Consider the following 5,577-nt stretch of genomic DNA (forward strand, 5'->3'; position numbering starts at 1 on the left):
ATCATTGAGAGGAAGAGAGAAAATGGAGGTGATTGACTCACAGGGCAGAAAACTGCTGAATAGCTCATGACATCACCTCTAATCTGGGTAATCTCATCGTTGCTATGGTCACAGTCCAACAGGAGCGGGTTAAGCACGGGCCATCCGCTAATCCTGTTTTTGTCCCGCCTTCCCCCTTTTTACCCTCAATAATTTTAAAACACCTCCCTCCCAACCTACTTCTAACCATCTGGTCTTTATACGGCATTTCAGAAAACACAAGGGTATCTTGGGGCTTCTTTTGGGGTTATTCCTCCAGGAAAGTTTTTCTGAGCCCACACACTCTTTTTCAGCAACACCTCACACTGTTAAACACATCCACACCTGGGGGATGTCTTGCACAGCCTCTTGTAGCCACTGAACATGTCCATTGGAGCAACTGTGTTTAGTGTGTTGTTTGATGACAGTAGTCTCTGAGGGAAAGGAAAGCATTATTCTGGGTGGCATTATATATGTATATATATTCATTATATTGGGTGGCATGGTGGCCCCCATATCATATATATATATATATATACAGTTGCAATCAAAATTATTCAACCCCCACTGCATATTAGGGTTATTGGCAAAATGTACAATTTTCAGCTGTTTGCAATAAGCAAATTACACAATAATAGTTTAAATAGTTCAATAAAACTAATATTACAAGGGTTTTATCCAAATTCAACACAAAATGTTACTTTTAACTACTACTGCAGTCTTAAATTTTTCAACCCCCTGAGCAGAATCCCTCATAAGAGCACACATTTGCAAATCAGGTGTTGTCTCAAGCACACCCGATGCAACTAATCAAGGGCTTCATTAGTTGCATCAGATGTGCTTGAGATCAGATGTGCTTGAGAAGTGTGCTTGAGATCAGATGTGCTTGAGACATTAAATACCTGGACTAGCTAGGGGTTTGTTGATGGTGACATTTGATTGCATGTTAGAAATATGGCTAAGTCAACAGAATTGTCCAAAAAGTTAAGAGAAGAGATCATTGCCTTGCGCAAACAACGAAAAGGATGCAAAAAGATAGCAAAGGCACTGACTGTTCCTAGAGATACAGTTGGGAGCATAGTTCGCAAGTTCAAAGTTAAAGGAACAGTGGTTACACTACCTGGGCGTGGCAGAAAGGGGAAGCTATCAACGGCTGCCACCAGATTCCTGAGGAGGCAGGTGGTCAAAAACCCTCGAGTGACTGCAAAAGACCTACAGCAAGACTTGGTGGCAGCAGGCACTGGGGTTGCAGTTTGCACAGTAAGGTGCATACTAAGCGCTGAAGGGCTCCATGCTCGAACTCCAAGACATACACCACTACTGACCCAAAAGCACAAGAAAAGTCGGCTCCAGTATGCTCAAAACCATATAGATAAGCTAAAAAGGTTTTGGGGTTCTACTCTGTGGAGCGATGAAACAAAACTGGAACTTTTTGGGCCTATGGATCAGCGGTATGTCTGGAGGAGGAAGAATGAAGCATACACTGAAAAGAACACCCTGCCTACAGTGAAGCATGGCGCTGGCTCGGTGATGCTCTGTGGCTGCTTTGCTTCTTCTGGCACTGGAAACCTGCAGCGTGTGGAGAGCAAGATGGATTCAATCAAGTATCAGGAAATCCTAGGAGAAAACGTCATGCCGTCTATGAGGAAGCTGAAGCTTGGGTTTCATTGAGCCTTCCACCAGGACAATGATCCCAAGCATACCTCAAAGTCCACCAAGGCTTGGTTTTAGAAGAAGTCCTGGGAAGATTCAAGAGTGGCTGTCACAGTCGCCTGACTTGAACCCCATAGAAAATCTCTGGTGGTATTTGAAGAAGGCAGTTGCAGCACGCAAACCCAAGAATATTAGTGAACTGGATGCCATTGCCTGTGAGGAATGGGCTAAGACTCCTCAGGAACGCTGCCAGAAGCTGGTGTCTGGCTATGCATCACGATTGCAGCAGGTCATAACAGCAAAAGGGTGCTCTACTAAGTACTAAAGACGCTTGTCATGAAGGAGTTGGACAATTTTGAGACTGTAGCAGTCATTAAAGTGGCATTTTGTGTTGAATTTGGAGAAACCACTTGTAATATTAGTTGTGTTGAGCTATTTAAATTGTTCTTGTTTGATTTGTTTATTGCAAACAGCTGACATTTTGTAAATGTTGCCAATAAACCTAATTTGCAGTGGGGGTTGAATAATTTTGATTGCAACTATATATATATATATATATATATATATATGTATAAACTTAGCACAAAAAGTAAGGAAATGTGTGTTTGGTAGATTATTTCTTTGTTGTAACAATGCTTCTTGGCAATAAATCTTATATCAGGAACCTGATTGTCAGCACCTGGGATGCCAGAAGCTCAAAACAAGAGTCAATAGCAACAGCAAAATAAGCTGTTTGGCATTGGCAGAGAAGATCTGGCAAATTTTTCATGGCCACAACCCACATACTCAGCTCTGCTGCTCATCCCACAAATGCATGTTCCTTACAAATGTGGCACCATTTAAAAGGGAAATAAACAGGCTTTCCAACGGTATAAGATTTATTGCCAAGAAGCATTGTTACAACAAAGAAATAATCTACCAAACACAAATTTTTCCTTACTTTTTGTACTAAGTATATATATATATATATATATATATATATATATATATATATATATATATATATATATATATATATATATAGTTGATATTCCGCTCCCCATTAGTTGAGCACTCACAACACCATTGACGGTTTTGGAAAAAAATGATATATATATATATATATATATATATATATATATAACTTTGTTAAAAGAAATACTCAACGGTAGGGATAGCGCTCAACAAATAAGGAGCAAAATAATCCAGTTAGTCAAGTAAATTCAATTCAATTCAATTTATTGTCATTAAAAACAATGTGCAGGCACATGTTAAAAATGAAATGAGGGCTGTGGCTTCACCAAACAGTGCAAGACAGGCACAGACAAACACAGCAAACACAATATAAGATATACACACATGAAGACCAAAAGCTAAAAATAAGTTAAAAGAGAGCTGGAGTACAAAATATTTAAAAATATCTACAGACATTTAGTGGGTAGCCAGGTTCAGGTGGGCAACAGCTTGTGGAAAGAAGCTGTTTTTGAGCCTGGTAGTGCGGGCTCTGAGGCTCCTGTCGCGCCTCCCAGAGCGCAGGGGGGAGAACAGTCCATGGTTGGGGTGGGTGGGATCTCTGCTGATGCTCAGACCCCTTCGAAGGCAGCGTTTGTGATAAATGTCTTTTATGGCTGGGAGCTGGGTACCGGTGAGATGCTGGGCCGCCTTGACGACCTGCTGCAGAGCTTTCTGGTCTACTGAGGTGCAGTTGCCGTACCACACTGAGATGCAGATGGTCAAGATGCACTCTATGGTGCAGTGGTAGAGTTGGTGAGAATTTTGGGGGGTAGACGGGCGCTCCCTAGCCTCCTCAGGAAATGCAGGCATTGTTGGGCCTTTTTCACAAGGGCCTGGGTGTTTAATGTCCACGAAAGGTCCTCGCTGATCAGGAATTTAAAGCTGGAAACACGCTCCACTTCCACCCCATTGATGTGAATGGGGGAGTGGCTGCAGCTTCTAGACATCCTGAAGTCCACAATCAGCTCCTTTGTCTTCTGCACATTAAGGACAAGATTGTTGGTAGTACACTATGACGTGAGGTGCTCAATCTATGAGACAGTACAAGCCTGTTTAATCACATGAAACAGGCTTGTACTGTCTCATAGAAAATTTACTTGACTAACTGGATTATATATATATATATATATATATATATATATATATATATATATATATATATAATATCATATCACCATATCATATCACCATATCACTGTTGCCTCACAGCAACAAGGTCCTGGGTTCAAATCCCAGGCTGTCCCATGTCCTTTCTGTGTGGGGTTTGTATGTTCTCCCCGTGTCTGCGTGGGTTTCCTCCCACATCAAAAAGACATGCATGTTAGGGTTAATACTCCTGTCTGTGCCCCTGAGCAGGAAAAGGAAAGAAGAACTGGAGTTGGTCCCCGGGTGCTGAAGCTGCCCACTACTGCTATACAATAGGATGGGTTAAATGCAGAAGACAAATTTCATTGTACGATACAATTTTTTGTAAGAATACAATTGAGTTCCTTCATTATTCACACTGTCCCTGCCCAAACTGATTCTTGATGGAGTCCATGTGTTTGTGCAGATGGATGCAGTTCTGAGATTGTCCCACCACACTTTCTTGCCTCTTTTTAGTAACACAAAGAGAGCCAGCATGACTAAATGGACTTCGCTCTCAATTGAAACGTGGCCATTGTGGTTGAGCTCTGCGCTGTTCCTGTCCCTTAGCTCTATCTTGTGTCTGTGAGGAGAACTACAAGTGACTGAACTACACATTGAACAGCTGTACATGGAGCTGAAACAAATAGCTGTTGTTGGAGAATTAACTCTTAAACTGGATACCGAAATGAATGGCATTTGGAGTGAACCGAGTAAGGGCTTACCTCTCATGAAATTTCTATTTTTTTTTGATGAAGGAGCTCACAAAATTTTTTCATTTTCCCTTTTACAGGGTGTTTACAGAAACATTTGTTTATTTTACATATGTAGATGGATGACAAATGAAAGGAAGGACCTGAATGCTTGACCCCTACAGTGAGGGGGTCCGGCAGCTCTGTTATGTCGTGGGGGGCATTTTCCTGCCATGGTTTGCGTCCACTTGTCCCCTTAGAAGGAAGGGTCACTGCAAATCAATACAAACTTATTCTGAGTGATCACCTTTATCCTATGATGAGACATTTCTATCCTGATGGGAGTGGTCTCTTCCAGGATGGCAATGCCCCCATCCACAGGGCATGAAGGGTCACTGAATGGTTTGATGAGTATGAAAATTATGTGAATCATGCTATGGCCTTGACAGTCACCAGATCTCAACCCAATTGAACACATATGGGAGATTTTGGACTGACATGTTATACAGTGCTCTCCACCACCATCATCAAAACACCAAATGAGGGAATATCTTTTGGAAGAATGGTGTCCATCCCTCCAGTAGAGTTCAGAGTCTTGTAGAATCTATGTCAAGGAGCACTGAAGCTCATGGTGGTGCCAACACCTTACTATGACCCTTTATGTTGGCTTTTCCTTTGTATATACACCAATAAGCCACAACATTAAAATCACTGACAGGTAAGTAAATGACACTGATTACCTCATTACAATGGCACCTGTCAAGGGGTGGGATATATTAGCCAGCAAATGAACAGTCAATTCTTGAAGCTGAAATGTTGTAAGCAGGAAAAATGGGCAAGCGTACGGATCTGAGCGACTTTGACATGGGCCAAATTGTGATGACTAGATGACTGGGACAGATTATCTCCAAAATGGCAGGTCTTTTGCGGTGTTCCTGGTATGCAGTGGTCAGTACCTACCAAAATTGGTCCAAGGAAGGAGGTGCCAGAACACACAGTGCATCACAGCTTACTGCATATGGGACTGCGTAGCTGCAGACTCGTCAGAGTGCCCATGGTAACCCCTGTCCATCACCGAAATTGCCTACAATGGGTA

This window comes from Lampris incognitus, chromosome 5, assembly GCF_029633865.1.
Source record: "Lampris incognitus isolate fLamInc1 chromosome 5, fLamInc1.hap2, whole genome shotgun sequence".
Taxonomy (NCBI): domain Eukaryota; kingdom Metazoa; phylum Chordata; class Actinopteri; order Lampriformes; family Lampridae; genus Lampris; species Lampris incognitus.